At 40.7% G+C, this 21,561-nt stretch overlaps 1 protein-coding gene across 1 annotated transcript in view; it reads right to left on the bottom strand.

Annotated features, from left to right (window-relative positions):
- LOC145538333 (uncharacterized) overlaps positions 1-21,561 on the bottom strand; it is a 61,866-nt gene that overhangs the window by 30,953 nt on the left and 9,352 nt on the right. The gene's annotated exons all lie outside the window — the stretch shown is intronic.

The raw sequence follows: 21,561 nt of genomic DNA on the forward strand, positions 1-21,561 counted from the left end.
GTATTCTTGCTTGGAAAATCCCATGGACAGAGGAGCTTGACAGGGTGTCATGGGGTCGCAAAGAGTTGGACATGACTGAGTGACTTCACTTCACTTCCATTAGTGCTTGAGTCCCAACAAGGGTCTTCCATAGTCTACTTGATAGAGCAGGCAATCACATTTCTGGCCCATTTTAATTTGTCAGAAAGTTCTTCATCATGAGGTGAAATCTGAGTCCCAGGTCTCCAATAAATGAATCATGAAGCATTCATGAGTCATTGTTGTCCTTCTACACTATATTCTGTATGCATCTTTCCATTTTAAGGAGACAACGTGTCTATACAGGAAAAGGAAAGAGCAAGAGGAGACTTTCCGGCAAGCTGTCCATTGCAGAGAGAGGTGTCACACAGCAGAACTGATGAGTATTACATAGTACATTTCAACATCACAGTGAGGGATGAAGGATAATGCTTGCCATTGGTCTCAGGAACTTGTGCTGTGCTTTTGTTGCTGTTTTAACATCTTGCACATCTAAATTATATTTTGAAACATCTTTACTGAGAATCATAGACAACAGTTTTCTTCAGAGTCACCTTTGTGGTTTATAACAGGTGGCTCTCACAGAATGTAATGTATCTTCCTCCATGTGGGAGTGAAGGGAAGTGGATTTTTTTTTTGGCTGCACCTTGGAGCATGCAGAACTTCCCTAACCAGTAATCAAATCCATGGCCCTTGCAGTGGAAGTGCAGAGTCTTAACCACTGGACCACCACAGAAGTCCTCTTCTTCCATGTGAATAGCCAACTAAAGGATTTAATTCTGCAGCTCTGTCAGTAAGGGTGTGACCTTGTGGGACGCTCACTAGTACCTTATAAATCTTCACTAGGACCTTATAAATGTGTGTCAGGACCAGCCCAACAACGAACCGACCAGAGGGAGCGGTGCCGCAGAAGACTAAGGAAAAATACGACTCAGAAATAAAGTGAGGATCAGGGGGCTGATGCCATTCACAGGCAAAAGCCCAGATCCTAATCCCTGCATGACTTTTATTGTTAACTTCTATTTCCTTATTCATGCTCTAGAGATATCTGTTCTTTACAATCTCAGGTCTTGGATAAAGATATACAATGCACAGTCCTCAATGTCAAAACTTCAGACCTTTCATGACTTTGTTTAGCTCTTCGGCTAGTGATGCCCTTTCTCAGCAACTCCCTCAAGGCTCTGGTTATGGGGGCAGTCACTAATGGTTTTCCATCAGTCATATTAGTACTTCAACATTTTGTTTTCAAGACGTCTTTTCCACGATATACTTTTTACTGCTCCCAGCCCTTCGCCTGGGAGTGATGAGAAATTCATTTTTATTTTTCAAAGAGGCCCTATTAATTATAGTACAGGCCTGTGCATAGTATATTCCCTATAATGTGCTCTCAGTTTTTAAGACTAATGGGATGTGGAGTAACCAATATCTAAGCAGCCTCTAAGTTTTAGGGGACCCGTGAGGGAAAACTTGCTATACCTAATCCCACCCCCACTGCCCCAAATCCCACCAACAGAGAGTCTAATTTAACATTGCAACCTTGATCAGAAGGCTCTTCTGATACTTTTTTTGTACTTTTTATGCTTTATCATCAGGATTTCTTGATGACCTGTGTCCTTGTGTTTAATCTCCAGTAGTCACAAGTTGGGCTTCCCTGATGACTCAGTGGTCAAGAATCTGCCTGCCAATGCAGATGTGCAGAGATGCATGTTTGATCCCTAGGTGGGACAGAATCTCTGGAGAAGGAAATGGCAACCCACAATAGTATTCTTGCCTGGGAAATACCATAGATAGAGGAACCTGGCCGACTATACTCCATGGGGGTCACAAAAGAGTCGGATATGACTTAGCAACTAAACAACAATGAAGTGAGAAGTTAAGGAGCACAGCCCACAAAACCACCTTCCCTTTTGACACCAATTGCAAATTTGAGACTCCGCAAAGTCCATCCTTAGGTGACCTCAATTCCCTTTCATGTACCATTTTCTCCTTCTCTCCAGGCTCAAAAAATGGGCAACACTCTGGCTCTCAAAGTTAAGACTTCTGCCTGTGCATGAGGTCTCTTTTACCCACTTTTAGCCTATTCTTTCTGCAGATTTTCCCCTTCTCCAAATATGAACAATTTACTTTTGTCTTTAATAAATATTTTTATTTGACCTAGTTATATTCTAATTTTCTATTAGAGCTATTTACCCTAGTTATTTTGTAGAAGGACTGGTAGAACTCATTGAAGACTGATACACTCATAGTTACAGTTTATAACAGCAAAAGGATGTAGATTGAAATCAGATAATTGGATCAGTGTATGGGAAGAGCCTTGGAGGGTGGTGGGCTTCCAACTCAAGCCTTCCAGCCTCCTCCCCCATGGAGACAAGGATGGTGCTAACTCCTCTCAGCAATGATGTGAGGCTGTATGAGGGGAATATTGTCAACCAGGGACACACACCCAAGTCTTGGTATCCAAAGCCTTTAGTGGGGCTCCATGGTCAGCTGTCCATGTGATTGACCTCAGTCTCCAGACCTTCTGGAGGTTGAGCTGATTACTGCATGACTCAGAAGCCCCCACATCAACACATTGTTAGATATTCTGGTGCAGTCCAAAACTCCAGGTCAACAAAGACACTCACCAGGTATGGCATTCCAAGGGCTTGGAAATTACCCACCATGGGATGGGGGCTAAGGTCAACCCTCCTTTTGGTTAATGTTAAAATTCTTACTACATATGCAGAAATGTTTTCTTTTAGATATGCTTGGAAATAACAGTCTTCTTTAAAAAAAAAAAACAACAAAAAATTGTTTTCTATTTGAGACGAAACAGAGTCAACTGCATCACCCACAGTAAATGCATTTTTTTGAACACCTGCTATTGTGCTTGGAGAATCCAGTGTTAATGTTGACATATTTTACATTACCATGTTTTAGCCATGTCTTCTCTACTGGCCGAGGGTCATGGCATGTTACATGTTACATACACCAGCAGCACAGGCTGGATAGGGTTGTGGAGAGACTTAATCTGGCTTCTGACCAGTATTATTATTTTGGGCATGGTTGCCAATTCCCTGGGTTCTAAAAAGAAGCATGATGAGATGTGAAACAATATCAGTGGCCCCAGAATCTACAGTTGATTTGTCACTGTCACTCAATTCCCTTTCACACACCACTTTTGTCATCTCTCCAGGCTCAGAAAATGGACAGCACTCTGGCTCCAAAAGGTAAGACCTCTGCCTGTGCAGGAGGTCTCATTTACCCCTCTTTTAGCCCATTTCTTTCTGCAGATTTTCTTCTTCACCAAATATGAACAAGTTACACCTGTCTTTGATAAACATTTTTATTTTATCTAATTATATTCCAATTTTCTGTTAGAGTTATTTATTTATTAGATTAAACACATGCCAAAGATTTATTTAACTCGTGACTAAAGAAACCAGTAAGCTGAGAGAGCTAGTTCAAAGGGTTATGGGAGATACAGAAGTATTTATAAGTACAGAAAGAATGCTGGAAGAAGATTATAAAATTCCATACAAATTGGTTAATGTTCCATAGAGGAATAGTAACTGTTGGAGTTTAATTTTCTATAAGCTATAAATCATTTGCATCTCTATAGGGCAAAGTTCTTTAGATAACAATAATTTGTGAGTGATATTAGTAAAATTACACCTATTTCTGTTAAATCACATATAAAATATCTTTTCTGATTACAATGGAATAAAACTAGAAGTCAATAACAAAATGAAAACTGGAAAATATACAAATATATGGAAATTAAACAATGCTCTTAAACAGCCAATAAGTCAAAGAAAAAATTATAAGCTAAATTAGAAAAATATCTTGCAACAAATGAAAATGAAAACAAAACATAATTATGTTAGGTCAATACTTAAGTAAGGTAGCAGAAACTGTCCTAAGAGGGAAATCTGCAGTTGTAAACACTTTTAAAAAGAAGGACTTCAATTCAACAACATAAATTTACAATTGAGAAAAAGAAGAAAAGCCCTAAGCTAGCAAAAGGAAAGAAAAAGGTTAGAGTGGAGACAAATGAGACAGAGAATAGAAAAACAATGGAAAAAAATCAGTGAAACCAAAATTTGGTTCTTGAAAAAGATTAATGAAATTTAGAAGTCTTTAGCTAAATTGATTAGGGGGAAAAAGGAAGAGAAGAAAAGTCAAATTACTACAAACAGAAATGAAAATGGAGCCATTACTACTTATTTTATAGAAATATAATAAGAAGAAACATAAGAAAGTAGTAGGAACATTTGCTGGCCAACAAACAAATAGCCTAGATGAGATTTACAAATTCCTAGAAACGCACAACCTACCAAGATTGAATCATGAAGAAATAGAATATCTAGAGAGGCCTCTAACTAGTAAGGACATTGCATCAATAATTAAAAATTTCCCAACACGGAAAAGCCCTGGATCAGATTGTTTCTCTTGGGATTTCTACCACTCTTTCTCAAATTCTTCTAAACTATTGAAGAGAAGGAAACACTTTCTAACTTGTTCTATGAAACCAGCATGTCCCTGATACCAAAGCCAGACAAAAATATTACCAGAAAAGAAAACTACACATCTTCACTTTTGAATATGATGTAAAAATCCTCAATTAGCAAATTGAATTTAGCAGTGTAATAAAAGGGTTATACACTGGGACCAGGTGGGATTTACTCTCAGAATTCAATGATGATTCAACATCCGGAAATCAATTAATGTAATAAATATTAATAGAACGAAAGAAACAAATCACTTGATTATCTTAATTGATTCAGAGATTTTTTTTTTTTACAAAATTCAACACCGTTTTATGATAAAAAAAAAAAGAGTCAGTAAACTAGGAAATTTCCTCAACATAATAAAGACCACATAAGAAAACCTTCATATGCAATGGTGAAAGACTGAAAGCTGTTTTTGTTAAGACCAGGAACAAGAAAAGGATGCTCATCTTTTGCAATTTCTTGAAGAAATAAAATTATCTCTGTTCACAGATGGCATGATCATATATGTAGAAAACCCTAAAGATTATACATAAAACTTGTCGGAACTAATAAATGAATTCAGCAAAGTTGCAGGATACAAAATCATTGTACAAAAATCAGTTGGATTTCTATACAAAAACAATGACAATCCAAAGAGGAAATGAAGAAAACAATTCCATTTATAATAGCATCAGAAAAAATAAAATACTTAGAAATAAACAATCAAGGAGGCAAAAGTCTTCTACCCTGAAAACTGTGAAACATTGCTTAAAAGAAATTAAAGAATACACTAAAAAATGGGAAGACATAATTTGTTCACAGATTGAAAAGATTTTATGTTGTAAAATGCCAATTCTATCCAATGTGTGCATGCTCGGTTGTGTCCAAATCTTTGCAACTCCATGGACTGTAGCCCACCAGTCTCCTCTGTCCACGGAACTTTCTGGGCAAGAATACCAGAGTGGGTTGCCATTTTTCACTCCAGGAGATCTTCCCAACCCAGGAATCGAACCCCGGTCTCCTGCATCACAGGTGAATTCTTTACTACTACACCTGGGAAGCAATACTATTCAAAGTGATCAGCAGCTTCAGTGAAATCCTTATCAAAATCTCAATGATTTGTTTTTTCAAAAATAGAAAAACTTATCTTAAAATTTAAGGTACCCTGAATAGCCAAAGAAAACAAAGTTGAAGACTCATAATTTCAGATTTCAAAGCTTATTAGAAAGCTACAGTAATTTTTAAAAAAAGTGAAATACTAGCATAAAGACATACACATATACAAATAGAATAGAGAGCTCCCAAACAAATCTTTTCACATAAATAAACCTTTGCGCAAGGATACCAAGACCATTCAATAAAGAAAAGACAGACTCCTCAACAAATTGTGCTGAGAAAACTGAATATCCTTATGCAAAAGAGTGAAGTTGTACTCTTACCTTACAACATATACAAAAAATCTACTCAAAATGGATCACAGACATAACTGTAAGAGCTAAAAGTATAATACTCTCAGAAGAAAACAGGAAAAAGCTTCAGAACATTAGCTTTGGCAATAATTTCTTGGCTATGCCACAGAAAGCACAGCAACAAAAGAAAACATACATAAATTAGACTTAATCAAAATTTGCAGACCTGCAAGACCTTTTAGAACTAACACCCAAAAAAGATATCCTTTTCATTATAGGGGACTGGAATGCAAAAGTAGGCAGTCAGGAAACATCTGGAGTAACAGGCAAATTTGGCCTTGGAGTACAGAATGAAGCAGGGAAAGGCTAATAGAGTTTTGCCAAGAGAACGCATTGGTAATGGCAAACACCCTCTTCCAACAACACAAGAAAAGACTCTACACGTGGACATCACCAGATGGTCAACACTGAAATCAGATTGATTATAGTCTTTGCAGCCAAAGATGGAAAAGCTCTTTACAGTCAGCAAAAACAAGACTGGGAGCGGACTGTGGCTCAGATCAACTCCTTGTTACCAAATTCAGACTTAAATTGAAGAAAGTAGGGAAAACCACTAGATCATTCAGGTATGACCTAAATCAAATCCCTTACGATTATACAGTGGAAGTGACAAATAGATTTAAGGGACTAGATCTGATAGACAGAGTGCCTGATGAACTATGGATGGAGGTTTGTGATATTGTACAGGAGACAGGGATTAAGACCATTCCCATGGAAAGGAAATGCAAAAAAGCAAAATGGCTGTCTGAAGAGGCCTTACAAATAGCTAGGAAAAGAAGAGAAGCAAAAAGCAAAGGAGAAAAGGAAAGATATTCCCACTTGAATGCAGAGTTCCAAAGAATAGAAGGAGAGATAAGAAAGACTTCCTCAGCGATCAATGCAAATAAATAGAGAAAACCACAGAATGGGAAAGACTAGAGACATCTTCAAGAAAATTAGAGATACCAAGGGAACATTTCATGCAAAGATGGGCTCAATAAAGGACAGAAATGGTATGGACCTAACAGAAGCAGAAGATATTAAGAAGAGGTGGCAAGAATACACAGAAGAACTGTACAAAAAAGATCTTCATGACCCAGATAATCACGATGATGTGATCACTCACCTAGAGCCAGACATCCTGGAATGTGAAGTCAAGTGGGTCTTAGAAAGCATCACTATGAACAAAGCTAGTGGAGGTGATGGAATTCCAGTTGAGCTATTTCAAATCCTCAGAGGTGATGCTGTGAAAGTGCTGCACTTGATATGCCAGCAAATTTGGAAAACTCAGCAGTGGCCACAGGACTGGAAAACGTCAGTTTTCATTCCAATCCCAAAGAAAGGCAATGCCAAAAAATGCTCGAACTACTGCACAATTACATTCATCTCACACGCTAGTAAAGTAATGCTCAAAATTCTCCAAGCCAGGCTTCAGCAATCTGTGATCCGTGAACTTCCAGATGTTCAAGCTGCTTTTAGAAAAGGCAGAGGAACCAGAGATCAAATTGCCAACATCTGCTGGATCATTGAAAAAGCAAGAGAGTTCCAGAAAAACATCTATTTCTGCTTTACCGACTATGCCAAAGCCTTTGACTGTGTGGATCACAATAAACTGTGGAAAATTCTGAAAGAGATGGGCATGCCAGACCATCTGACCTGTCTCTTGAGAAACCTGTATGCAGGAAGCAACAGTTAGAACTGGACATGGAACAACAGACTGTTCCAAATAGGAAAAGGAGTACGTCAAGGCTGTATATTGTCACCCTGCTTATTTAACTTATATGCAGAGTACATCATGAGAAACCCTGGGCTGGAAGGAGCACAAGCTGGAATCAAGATTGCTGGGAGAAATATCAATAACCTCACATATGCAGATGACACCATCCTTAGGGCAGAAAGTGAAGAAAAACTAAAGATCCTCTTGATGAAAGTGAAAGAGGAGAGTGAAAAAGTTGGCTTAAAGCTCAACGTTCAGAAAACTAAGATCATGGCATGTGGTCCCATCACTTCATGGGAAATAGATGGGGAAACAGTGGAAACAGTGGCAGACTTTGATTTTTGGGCTCCAAAATTACTGCAGATGGTGATTGCAGCCATGAAATTAAAGGACGCTTACTCCTTAGAAGGAAAGTTATGACCAACCTAGATAGCATATTTAAAAGCAGAGACATTGCTTTGCCAACAGAGGTCCTTCTAGTCAAGACTATGGTTTTTCCAGTGGTCATGTATGGATGTGAGAGTTGGACGGTGAAGAAAGCTGAGCACCAGAGAATTGATGCTTTTGAACTGTGGTGTTGGAGAAGACTCTTGAGAGTCCCTTGGACTGCAAGGAGATCCAACCAGTCCATCCTAAAGGAGATCAGTCCTGGGTGTTCATTGGAAGGACTGATGCTGAAGCTGAAACTCCAATACTTTGGCCACCTCACGCGAAGTATTGACTCATTGAAAAAGACCCTAATGCTGGGAAGGATTGGGGGCAGGAGGAGAAAGGGACGACAGAGGATGAGATGGTTGCATGGCATCACCGACTCGATGGGCATAGGTTTGGTTAGACTCCGGGAGTTGGTGATGGACAGGGAGGCCTGGCATGCTGTAATTCATGGGGTTGCAAAGAGTTGGACACGACTGAGTGACTGAACTGAACTGAACTGAATCAAAATTTAGTTTTGTGCATTTCAAAGTACACTGTCAACAGAGGGAAAAGGCAACCCACAGACTGGGAGAAAATATACACAAACCATAGATCTGATAAGGGGTTAATGTTCAGAATGATAAAGAATTCCTGCAACTTAACAACAACAATTAAAACAACCTGATTTAAAAATGGGCAAAATACTTAAATAGTTGTTTCTCCAAAGAGGATGTACAAAGGCCAATAAGCACGTGAAAAGATGCTCTACATCACTAACCGGTAGGGAAATACAAATCAAAACCCCTATGTGATATCACTTTTCACCCATTAGAAGTATTGGCAAAGATGTGGAGAAACTGGAATCTTTGTGTATCACTGGTGGGACTGTAAAATGGTGAAACTGCTGTGTAGAAAATTAAACACAGAATTACCACATGATGGGGAAATTCCAGCTCTAGTTATATATTCAAAAGAATTGAAAGCAGGGACTTGAACACTGATGTTCACAGCAGCATTATTCACAATAGCCAAAAGATGATAACAACCCAAATGTCTATTGATAGGTGAATGGATGAACAAAATGTGGTATACAAAATGTGGGGTATTATTAAGCTTTAAAAAGGAAGGAAATTCTAATAATGCTACAAAATTGATGAACTTTGGAGACATTATGCTAATTGATTTGTCAGTCACAGAAGGATAAATACCCTATGGAGCAGCTTACATGAGGTACTTAGAATAGTCAAAATTCATAGAGACAGAAAGCAGAATGCTTGTTGCCAGAGTCTGGGGGAGGAAGGAGAGAGGAATTACTGATTAAGGTGAATGGAGTTTGAGTTTGGGAAGATGAAAAAGTTCTGGAGGTGAGTAGTGGTGATGGTTGCATAGCAATGTGAACGTACTTAATGTCACTGAATTGTACACTTAAAATGGTAAGTTTGGAGTTATGTATATTTTACCACAATAAAAAAGCATTTGCATTTTTATAAGTTAACACCAATACTTCCTTATATAATTTAAAAATGTCTAATCAATAATTAAGCAAGATACATATCACTAGAGCAGGGTTTCCCAACCTTGGCACTACTGATATTTTGGGACAGATCATTAATTGTTGTTGGCACTGTCTTGTGCCTTGTAGGGTGTTTAGTAGCATCTCTGTCCTCTTCTCGCTAGATGCCACTAGCACTCTTTCCCCTTTGTGACAACCAGAATTGTCCCCAGACATTGCCAAATGCCACATCCTTACTGGTTGGGAACCACTAATAAGAGTTCTGGAAATTTTGACTTGATCTCATACTGAGAGTTGTCCAAGCAGCATCAACTTGGAAGTCTATAGCTATAAGTTTATTCCTTGAGGTATCAATTGTTAGACATTTCTGGTAAAATCTTTTCTACCAACATCCTAAGACCATCATTCTCTGTTGTAATCCAACTTCCAGAGTTTGTATTAATAGTTTACAGCAGAGCAAGTTCATACCTCAGAGAACTGACCTCCTTCATGATGTGCATGAAATGTTTATGTAATTGACTTGAGTTCATAAATAGACAAACAAGACTGTTAACCCAAGTCTCCATTGTATTTCATGTTGTAGAGAAAGATGATCAGCATCCTCCTATATGGTTAGACCATAAAGCCAGACTCCTAATCATTGCTGCAATGAGGAATACATTATTAGCTATGTGCACATCAGAGCCAGAAGCAAGCTTGTCTAAGGACCTGAAACAGAATCAAAACCATGGGGCAGGGATGGAGGACAGAGAAGCAAAGAGCCAAACAAACGATTCCTACTACCACTTGGGATTCACTCCAGGAACTAATAAAGAATGTTCCTGGGCTTACCTGGCCTGGGAGGTGCACTTTTGGGGGGCAATGATGTGCTGAAAGTTGAATCTACTTGGACATCACATTGGGATCTCCAAAACTGTCAAAGTATATCCCATGGACTGAATGGTGCCTCCTCCAAATGTATTTGTTGAAGACCCAACCCCCAATATGACTGTATTTAGAGATAGGGCCTGTGAGGAAGTGATAAGGGTGCCCTAATCTGGCAGGACTGTTATCCTTTTGAGAGGAGGAAGAGACACTAGAGCTCTTTCTCCACCACATGCGGACACAGCAAGGAGGTGGCAGCCTACAGGCCAAGAAGAGGGCTCTACCCAGAATCTCACCATACTGGACCCTGGTCTTGGACTTATAACCTCTAGAACTCTGAGAGATAAATTCCTATTGTTTAAGCACTCCATCTATTGTATTTTGTTATGGCAGCTGAGCAGGCTCAGACAGTGTAATTCCCCCAAAGTTGTCAGCATGACTTACAAATACAGGGAGAACAAGGGTCAAATATGTATTTAGCCCTTCAGTGAGGGCCCAGCATGATGGGCATGGGTTCGTCCCCAAGGCCCTGGGTCATCCTGCTGTGCTGCTTTCTTTTTTTTTTAATTAATTAATTTATCTTAATTGGAGACTAATTACTTTGCATTATTGTAGTGGTTTTTGCCATACATTGACATGTATGACATTTGCCATACATTGACATAGCCATGGGTATACATGTGTCCCCTATCCTGAACCCCCCTCCCACCTCCCTCCTCATCCCATCCCTCAGGGTCATCCCAGTGCACCAGCCCTGAGCACTCTGTCTCATGCATCAAACCTGGACTGGTGATCTGTTTCACATATGATAATATACATGTTTCAATGCTACTTTCTCTAATAGAGAGACCTATCATCTATTGATTGCTTATTAAATTCAGACACAGTTCTAACTACTTCATAAACTAACTTCATCCAATCCTCACAAAAACTGCAATTAAACTTATCTTATACCTTGGGACACTAATGCACAAACAAGTGACTTGACCAAAGTCACAAAGTGGCAAAGTCAAGATTCAAATTCAGGCCATCTGGTATACTTACCTATACATCATGTCATCTCCACCCTCACTACTCTCTCAGTCTTAGAGCACCTGGCTGATTATTGCTCAGCCAAATTCTTTTAGTTTTAATCAGCCCTTTTAACAACATGAGTATTAAGTCTGGAGACTGTCATACCTGGGTTCCAGTTTTATCTCTGCTACTGAATAGCCATGTAATCTTGGTCAAGTTATTTATTAGGTCTAATTCTCAGTTTCCTTGTCTATAAAGTGGGTGCAATAGTAGATTTTATTTCAAAAAGTTTCTGTGAGAATTAATTGAGATGATGTAAATAAATGCCTGATATTAGCAGACACTTGATGCTAGTTCTGTTAGCCAGCTAATTATATACTATTTTTCTCTTGAATGCATAATAGAGACTTTTGTCCTAGGATCTACAAGCCAGCATGGGGAGAAGCTGACAGGCAGGCAAATATCTTGTCTGTACATTGATTTTTTTCTGGGGAGAAAACTTATAGCTCTTACTATATTCCCAAGAGAATATGGAGCTCCCCAAGTTTGGAAACAATGAACTTCAAGTGAGCCTGGAGGTTGAAACCTGAGTTGTTCATGTGTCCTACCTTCAGCACAGCTGGGCCACAGCAGGACCTAGGTCTGTTAGGTTTCATACCCTGGGCACAATCCTGGGCACACAGCAAGCTTTCAGCAGGGTGCATGGAATTGGATTACACTGGAATTTAGAAGCTAAGTCAAGGCCTGGGATGGTGAGATCCCTGATGTTACCAACCTGTCTTCATTCCATTAAAAAATGCCCACTTGGGACCTCCCTGGCAGCCCAGTGGTTAGGACTCTGCACTTTCACTGTCATGGCCTGGGAAGACTAAGATTCCACAAGCTGTGCAATGTGGGGGGAAAAATGCTCACTATTAAAAGATTTCCAAATCATATCTTTAATCCAGTAACTACATTTCAAAACTGGGTATCCCAAAAGCTGCATTGGAAAAGAAGGCTGATGACATCAACCAAGCTGCACTATGACTTTACTGCTAGCTGACTGCTACACGGGGGAAGGGGATGACTGTTTATATGGGAAGTCTGTATTACCTCTTTTTGCCCTGCCTTCACTCAAGTCCTTAAAATAATAGCAGATACTGAGAGAGTCAATTCTTAAGTAGGTTGATAAGAAGTCCAGGGTCCCCAAGGAGAAGAAAGGGGTCTGGGATTTTCAAGAAGGAGAAAAGGACAAACTTTTTTTCTCTAAGCCCAGAGCTAATGATTATACAACAAAACAACTCATCTTGCTCAAGGGTATGTTTTTCCTTAAACTCTGTACCAATGATTATATAACAATGTATCCTGCCCGAGGACATGTTTCTCCTTCTTAAGAATCTTCTGACTAATCCTGTCATCTTAAAGTGTATGTCTGGTAAGATCTTTCTATTGTTAGTTCTAATCCCGTTATCTTAAAATGTAAATTGTAGGATGGGTCTGGTAAGACCTTTACAACCTTGAGACATTCTTTTGCTTTACTGTAATAAGCAACTGAAAAAGTATATAGCTCCCTTGCTAAGACTAGTGAGGAAGGGGGGCACTCTCCATCCCCCTTCTGATGTCTGTGTCAGAAGCTTTCTCTGTCCCTTTTTATACTTTAATAAAACTCTGCTACACAAAAGCTCTTGAGTGATCAAGGCTGGTCCCTGGTCCTGAAGATGTATCTTCTTCAGAGATCATGAATCCGACATCATTCACTGTAAGCTATCATCTTGGGGATTTGTCCGGGATCTTCAGGACAAGGTAAGGACACTCACAGCTCTAGCTCACCTGTTCTTTTAGTACACATGTTTGTCCTTTTACTTTTCTAACTCTACGGTGTGTGTGTGTATGTGACTGACTGGGAGCCTGATACGTACAGAAATAAGTACGAAGTGAGCATTGAACCCTGCTCTGCAGTTTCGTGGTGCCTCATAATGACTGAAGGCAGCCCCAAGAGGGGAGCCTCGTCAGGGGTTTATACCAACTTGCCAATGCCAAGAGACACCCAACATCCCTCCAAGGGGAGCAGCCAGAAATGGGTGAAGTGTGTGGACCAAACTTTCCTTTCTCAGTCACCTTACCTGGTGTCTTTGACCATTTTATAACTGCCTGGGGAATTAGAACTACTAACCTAATCTATTGGATCATAGACTTTCAACAGACTTGTGATCCATGCCATTACTGTGTACTTTTACTTAGGCTCCAAACTTGGTAGTCATGAGAAACCCAAACTTGCTAGGAGCACATTTGGGAATGAGGACAAAAATCACTTTTTCCTAGCTGGCTGCCCCTTCACCACCTCTTTTGCTATCATATATACTGGTGTGGCGACACTCAGAAGGGACATCTTGGGTTTTTTCTTCATCCCTTTATGACTCACTACTTTTACGGTGGTCAGGACTGTACTCAGGCATGTGCATGGGCACACCGAACACGGAAGCTTCTCCTTGTAGTCTCAGCTTGGGAAATATTCTGGAAAGCTACTCTGTTATACTCTGGATGGCATCAGAGGAAAAAGGCAAATCAAACAAATGTCTTGGTGGTAAGGAACTAGAAATCAATTTGGGATGCCATCAGGTCTACCCCTGATGCATCTCTGCTCTGCCTTAATGGTAGAATGAGCGGGCTGATGGGAATGAGTAAGGTGCCTGTGTCAGTATGGGACAGACGAAATCAGACCAGGAAAGAAAAGCTTCGCTGGAAAGTCTGTCTCCACCCCCATCTAAAGCAGGGAGGGACACCTCCGGTGGAAAAAAGCCATGGCTGTGGATGCCGCTTTTTTCTTTCTTATAGATGGGAGCTAGCAGTTCCAAGAACTACTTCTTTAAAAAGTATTTTTAAAAAACTGGGACAAATTTGATCCCCAGAGTTTAAAAAAGACACGCCTGATCTTCTTCTGTGATACTGAATGGCCACAGTATCCTTTGGAAGAAGGGGAATGCTGACCGTTTGAAGAGTATCTTGTTATAGCCACGCCTTCCGGGAAACAAGCTCACTCAGAAGGACGATGCAGATAGTGAAGTGCAGTTTATTACACCAGCGGGCCCAAGGCAGAGTCTCCTCTTAGCCAAGGACCCCGACCAGCATTTGTGAAAATCATTTATACCCCATGTGTACATGTCTGAACCCACCACCCAATTTCCTTGTGACTTACATAAACAAAGGAAAGGTAAATACAATCACTACAACCCCATCATTCATGTGTTATGTGTTCAAACAGTCAATAGTCAATAAGCCTGAGGTTACATTTCAAACAGTCAATAATCAATAAGCTCGAGGTTACAGAAAAAAATTTAGGATCTGTCCGGAGGTAGGGGGAACAGTGTATGTTTTCTCTCAGGTGATGAGTAACCTGGATACAATCTTCAAGATTCCCCTGTCCGGAGCGGGTCTTATCCTTCTATTGTCATTTCCACAGGCACTAAGCACAGAGTTCAGAGTCCATTAGAGAGGTGGCTGAACATGATCAGCACAAACAGGCCTAAGATGGAGTCCAGGCCCTATGAATTCCTTCTTCAATCTTAATTATAATATTGTTTTACAATTAGACTGGTTCTGTAGAAAACAAGGGAAGTGGGTAGAAGTGCCATATGTGTTGCTCTTTTTCTGTGAGACATGCCAGACTTGTGCAGATTTGGGTGTGAAATTTTCAGCTCCCTCTTATCCTCTTACTTTGCCCCTGTATCTGGGGCTTTAAACTGAACAAAATGAGAATCAGGGCACCCTTCCAGGAGGGGTCACCTCAGCCTCAGTAGAAATTCAAACAGTCCCAATTGTGGTTGAGGATTCAAAAATACATAGAAGCCTTTATGGGACTAACTTTACTTTATGACCTTACTTGGAGAGATGTAACATATGTCTTGAGACAGACGCTGACTCCTGATTCAAGAGCTTGAGTTTTGGGGGAAGCTGCTACTTTTGGAGATGAATGGCTTGAATGTGAGACAAGTGGAAAGAGAGAACACAAAATAGCCTTCCTCCCTACTGGGAGCCTAGCAGTTCCCATAACAGAGCTAGACTGGGACTATAACGTGGCTAAACGAAGATGGGATCAGAGCCTTCTTTGACAGATGTATTCTTGAAGGACGCGAGCAAGCACATGCTAACACTTTAAACTATGCTAAGTTGGCTGACATAGAACTGGGAGAAAAGGAAACTCCTAACATAGACTATGGGAGGCTCTCTGCAAGTTTACTGACCTTGATTCCAAAAGTACAGAGGGAGGAATGATCTTAAAAGAGATTTCTCACTCAGTCGGCTCCAGATATCCACCATAAATTACTAAAAAAGGCGTTCGGACCAAATCAGTCTTTAGATAAACTGCTGCAACTGGCTCAGACAGTTTATTATGGTAAGGAGGAGGAGGAGAGAAGGCAGAAAAAGACCAGGAAAGACTGAAGCCCTAACAATGGCTTTCAGATCCGTTCTGAAACAGCCTGAAAAATGCCCAGAGGAACCCAGGCGCAAAGGGACAGGCTTGCTATTACTGTGGAAAGGAGAGGCATCTCAAGTGAAGTTGTTCTCAGACATCTAAGCTGCCCCCGGCTCCCTGTCCAGTCTGTAAAGGACCACACTGGAGGAGAGACTTCCCCCAGAGGCATAGGCCTCAGCGGTTGAACCCTCAGGACAATCAGGACTGAAGGTGCCTGGAGGTCCCCACATGAGCCCCCATCATAATAACACCTGAGGAACCCCGAGTATTAACAACTGTGGGGGGCCAGTCAATTGATTTCTTTTGGACACTGGGGCAACTTTCTCTGTGCTCACTGAAGCCCCTGGCCTGCTTTTCTCCCAATCCACTACTGGGGCTGTCTGGATGCTATTATTTCAGTCATCCTTTAAGCTGCAACTGGGACTATACGCTGTTTTTCATGAGTTTCTGCTCATGCTGGAGTCTCCCTCATGCCTTTTGGGGAGGGATATACTGAGCAAGGTCCAGGCCTCTGGTTTCATGAATACAGAGCCTGCTCTTTCTCTCCAATTATTTGAACAAAATGTATATCCTAGAGTGTCGACTGATAGAAAAACTGTGGGTCGAGCACAAAATACTGTTCCTATCCTTGTCAGGCTCAAAGACCCTCATCTATTTCCATACCAAAAGCAGTATACACTGAAACCTGAAATTAAGGAAGGGTTAAAACCCATCATTGAAAATTTAAAGGAACAAAGGCTATTAATTCCCTTTAACAGTCCATGCAACACTCCTATTTTGAATGTAAAAAAAGTCAAATGATAAATGGAGACTAGTTCAATATTTATGAATAATAAATGAGGCTGTGGCTTCTTTACACACCATGGTGCCTAATGCTTATATTGTCTGACTTTTAACTTTGATTATACATTATCTTAATTTAATGACTATTTTGCTGCACATAAGTAGATAAATGGGTCTAGAACTAGTGGTTTTCTCCCTGATGTTTATCAAATATGGCATGAGGTCATATGGCTAACTCCTTAAAAGGGACACCTACTATCTAACACCCCCATATGCTGGGAACCAATAGAGCCATCCTCAGAAGTTAGCCAACAACTAAATTATAATGACTGGAAACAATTGGGATTTTTGCCCCAAGAAACAAGCAACGTAATCATTCCTATGTGTCCCAATCCCACTTCAAGTCCTCCTTTTGCCTGGCCAGGCACTGATTGGGACTAGATCTCTCAGTCATGTTGGCTTGCTCCCAGTGACGGGACCCACTGGATGTGTGTCTCTTACCTATGGGCATGGCTTCCCCCTAGCTGGATAGGGAGATACACCCTAGTTCTAGTTTTTATTCATGACTTCATATTTTCAGAGTTTCCAGAGAAGCCTGCTAATCTGCCATGCCTTAAAACTCACTGGACAAGGTCTGTATTTCACTGGTATGATTATCTGGCTGCAGTTCGTTCCCTCTCTGGGAACTACAGAGGTTAAGTTACAAGTTGATGCTTTGACTAACTTTACTTAACAGGCTTTACAGGAGTCTCAAAAAATCTATTTCATCCCTTAATGCTGAACAAATACAAATTAGAAAGGTGGTTTTACAAACAGATTGGCCTTAGATATTCTAATGGCTGCACAAGGAGGAACTTGTGCCATTATTCATACTCAATGTGTACATATATACCAGCTGTGAGCACTAATGTTACTCACTTTACTAAGCACATGAACCAGATGATTCAGGCTATGGATACTCCTGAAGCCTCAGTCACCTCATTTTGGGAAACATTAACTAGCTCCCCATGGTGGAAAACTATCTTAATCATAACAATTCTAATTGTTTTGTTTTTATCATTTGCTCCCTGAATCTGTAACTGTGCAACTGGATTTGTTTCTAACCATCCAAAAGCTTTTAAGTTAAAGTGGTTGTCCAAGCTCCTATGAGTGCCACAGCCTCTCCAACTATTACTTGGGGCCCCTGGCTCAGAGACTCTCAATATGAGGGTTAGGGGAATATGCTGCCTCAACAATTTATGGAGAGTGTCCCATCGAAGCAGGAGGTAGTTATGGATGAAAACACCACCCCTTTTCCTTGGCAACATAATTCTCCTAAAAGAAAAAGGGGGAAATGAGAGTCAGTTCTTAGGTTGATAAGAAGTCCGGGATCCCCAAGGATGAGAAAGAGGTCTGGGGTTCTCAAAGAGGCGAAAAGGACAAACTTTTTTTTCCTTTAAGCCCAGAGCTAATGATTACACAACAAAACAACTCATCTTGCTCAAGGATATGTTCTTCCTTAAACATTCAGAAAACTAAGGTCATGGCATCTGGTCCCATCACTTCATGGCAAATAGATGGGGAAACAGTGGAAACAGTGGCTGACTTTATTTTACTGGGCTCCAAAATCACTGCTGATGGTGATTGCAGTCATGAAATTAAAAGATGCTTACTCCTTGGAAGGAAAGTTATGACCAACCTAAACAGCATATTGAAAAGCAGAGACATTACTTTGTCAATAAAGATCCGTCTAGTCAAGGCTATGGTTTTTCCAGTGGTCATGTAGGGATGTGAGTGTTGGACTATAAAGAAAGCTGAGCACTGAAGAATTGATGCTTTTGAACTGTGGTGTTGGAGAAGACTCTTGAGAGTCCCTTGGACCGCAAGATGATCCAGCCAGTCCATCCTAAAGAAAATCAGTCCTGAATATTCATTGGAAGGACTGATGTTGAAGCTGAAACTCCAATACTTTGGCTACCTGATGTGAAGAACTGACTCCTTGGAAAAGACCCTGATGCTGGGAAAGATTGAGGGCGGGAAGAGAAGGGGATGACAGAGGATGAGATGGTTGGATGGCATCACCAACTCTATGGATATGAGTTTGAGTAGACTGTGGTAGTTGGTGATGGACAGGGAGGGCTGCGTGCTGCGGTCCATGGAGTCGCAAAGAGTCGGACACGACTGAGCAACTGAACTGAACTGAAACTCTGTACCACTGATTATATGATAACAATGTATCCTGCTCGAGGACATGTTTCTCCTTCTTAAGAAACTTCTGACTAACCCTGTCATCTTAAAGTGTATGTCGGGTTCAGTTCAATTCAGTCGCAGAGTCGTGTCCGACTCTTTGTGACCCCATAGACTGCAGCACGCCAGGCCTCCCTGTCCATCACCAACTCCCAGAGCTGACTCAAATTCATGTCCATTGAGTCGGTGATGCCATCCAACCATCTCATCCTCTGTTGTCCCCTTCTTCTCCCGCCTTCAATCTTTCCCAGCATCAGGGTCTTTTCAAATGAGTCAGTTCTTCACTTCAGGTGGCGAAAGTATTGGAGTTTCAGCTTCAACATCAGTCCTTCCAATGAATATTCAGGACTGATTTCCTTTAGGATGGACTGGTTGGATCTCCTTGCAGTCCAAGAGACTCTCAAGAGTCTTCTCCAACACCACAGTTCAAAAGCATCAATTCTTCAGCACTCAGCTTTCTTTATAGTCCAACTCTCACACCTATATATGACTACTGGAAAAACTGTTGCCTTGACTAGATGGACATTTGTTGGCAAAGTAATATCTCTCCTTTTTAATATGCTGTCTAGGTTGGTTATAACTTTTCTTCCAAGGAGTAAGCATCTTTTAATCTCATACCTGCCGTCATCATCTGCAGTGTTTTTGGAGCCCCCCAAAATAAAGTCTCTCACTGTTTCCACTGTTTCCCCATCTATTTGCCATGAAGTGTTGGGACCAGATGCCATGATGTTAGTTTTCTGAATGCTGAGCTTTAAGTCAACTTTTTCACTCTCCTCTTTCACTTTCATCAACAGGCTCTTTAGTTCTTCTTCACTTTCTGCCAGAAGAGAGGTGTCATCTGCATATGTGAGGTTATTGATATTTCTCCCAGCAATCTTGATTCCAGCTTGTGCTTCATCCACCCCAACGTTTCTCATGATGCATATAGGTTAAATAAGCAGGGTGACAATATACAGCCTTGACGTACTCCTTTTCCTATTTGGAAAAGAAGTCTGTTGTTCCATGTCCAGTTCTAACTGTTGCTTCCTGACCTGCATACAGATTTTGCAAGAGGCAGGTCAGGTGGTCTGGTATTCCCATCTCTTTCAAGATTTTCCACAGTTTATTGTGATCCACACATTCAAAGGTTTTGGCATAGTCAATAAAGCAGAAAGAGATGTTTTTCTGGAACTCTCTTGCTTTTCTGGTAAGATCTGGTAAGATCTTTCTATTGTTAGTTCTAATCCTGTTATCTTAAAATGTAAATTGTGGGACTGGGCCTGGTAAGACCTTTACAACCTTGAAATATTCTTTTGCTTTACTGTAATAACCAACTGAAAAAGTATATAGTTCCCTTACTAAGACTAGTGAGGAAGGGGGGCACTCTCCATCCCCTTTCTGATGTCTATGTCAGAAGCTTTCTCTGTCCCTTTTTATAGTTTAATAAAACTCTGCTAAACAAAAGCTCTTGAGTGATCAAGCCTGGTCCCTGGTCATCCCAAAGCTAAATCTTCTTCTTCAGAGATCACAAATCTGACATCATTCACCATAAGCTATCACTATTGTGTAAAGAGTGGAAATACAAAGTGTTTATTTTAATTTTCACCCTTCTACTTGTGGTTTGTTATCCACAATTCAAAAATTATACACACACACACACATACATGGGACTTCCCATGTGGCTCAGTGGTAAAGAATCTGCCTGCCAATGCAGGAGACACAGGAGTGCAGGTTTGATCTCTGGGTCAGGAAGATCCCTTGGAGAAGAAAATGGCAACCCACTACAGTTTCCTTGCCTAGAAAATCCCATGAACAGAGGAGCTTGGTGGGTTACATAACATTGGGTCACAAGGAGTTGGACATGCCTGAGCAACTGAGCACACACACACACACACACACACACACACACACACACAAATACACATATACTCACATATATAGGGCTTCCTTTGTGGCTCAGTGGTAAAGAATCCACCTGCCAATGCAGGAGATGTGGGTTCAATCCCTGAGTCAGAAAGATCCTCTGGAGATGGAAATGGCAACTCACTCCAGTATTCTTGCCTGGAGAATCCCAGGAACGGGGGAGCCTGGTGGGCTGCCGTCTATGGGGTCGCACAGAGTTGGGCACGACTGACACAACTTAGCAGCAGCAGCAGCAGCAGCACTATTTTAATGTGCACTCCTCACTTTATTTTTTGCTATTGATTTATTACTTGCTGTTAATTTTATATTTATTTCAGACTATAGAAGTGATGCTAGACAAAAAGTAAATTCAAGTGATTTTTTAAATTCAAGTTCAAAATGGGTCATAAAACAATGGAGACAACTTGCAACATCAACAAAGCATTTGGCCCATGAACTGCTAATGAATGTACAGCGCAGTGGTGGTTCAAGAAGTTTTGCAAAGGAGATGAGAACCTTGAAGATGAGGAGCACAGTGACTGGCCATCAAAAATTGACACTGACCAATTGAGAGCAGTCATTGAAGCTGGTCTTCTTACAACTACACGAGAAGTTGCCCAAGAACTCAACGTTGACCATTCTATGGACATTTGACATTTGAAAGAAAGGTGAAAAATGTTGATAAGTGGGTGCCTGACTGAAAATTAAAAAATCATCATTTTAATGTGCTGTCTTCTCTTATTCTATGGGACAACAAT

The sequence above is a fragment of the Giraffa tippelskirchi genome, chromosome 2 (genome assembly GCF_054371585.1).
Source record: "Giraffa tippelskirchi isolate mGirTip1 chromosome 2, T2T-mGirTip1v1.2.pri, whole genome shotgun sequence".
Lineage (NCBI taxonomy): Eukaryota > Metazoa > Chordata > Mammalia > Artiodactyla > Giraffidae > Giraffa > Giraffa tippelskirchi.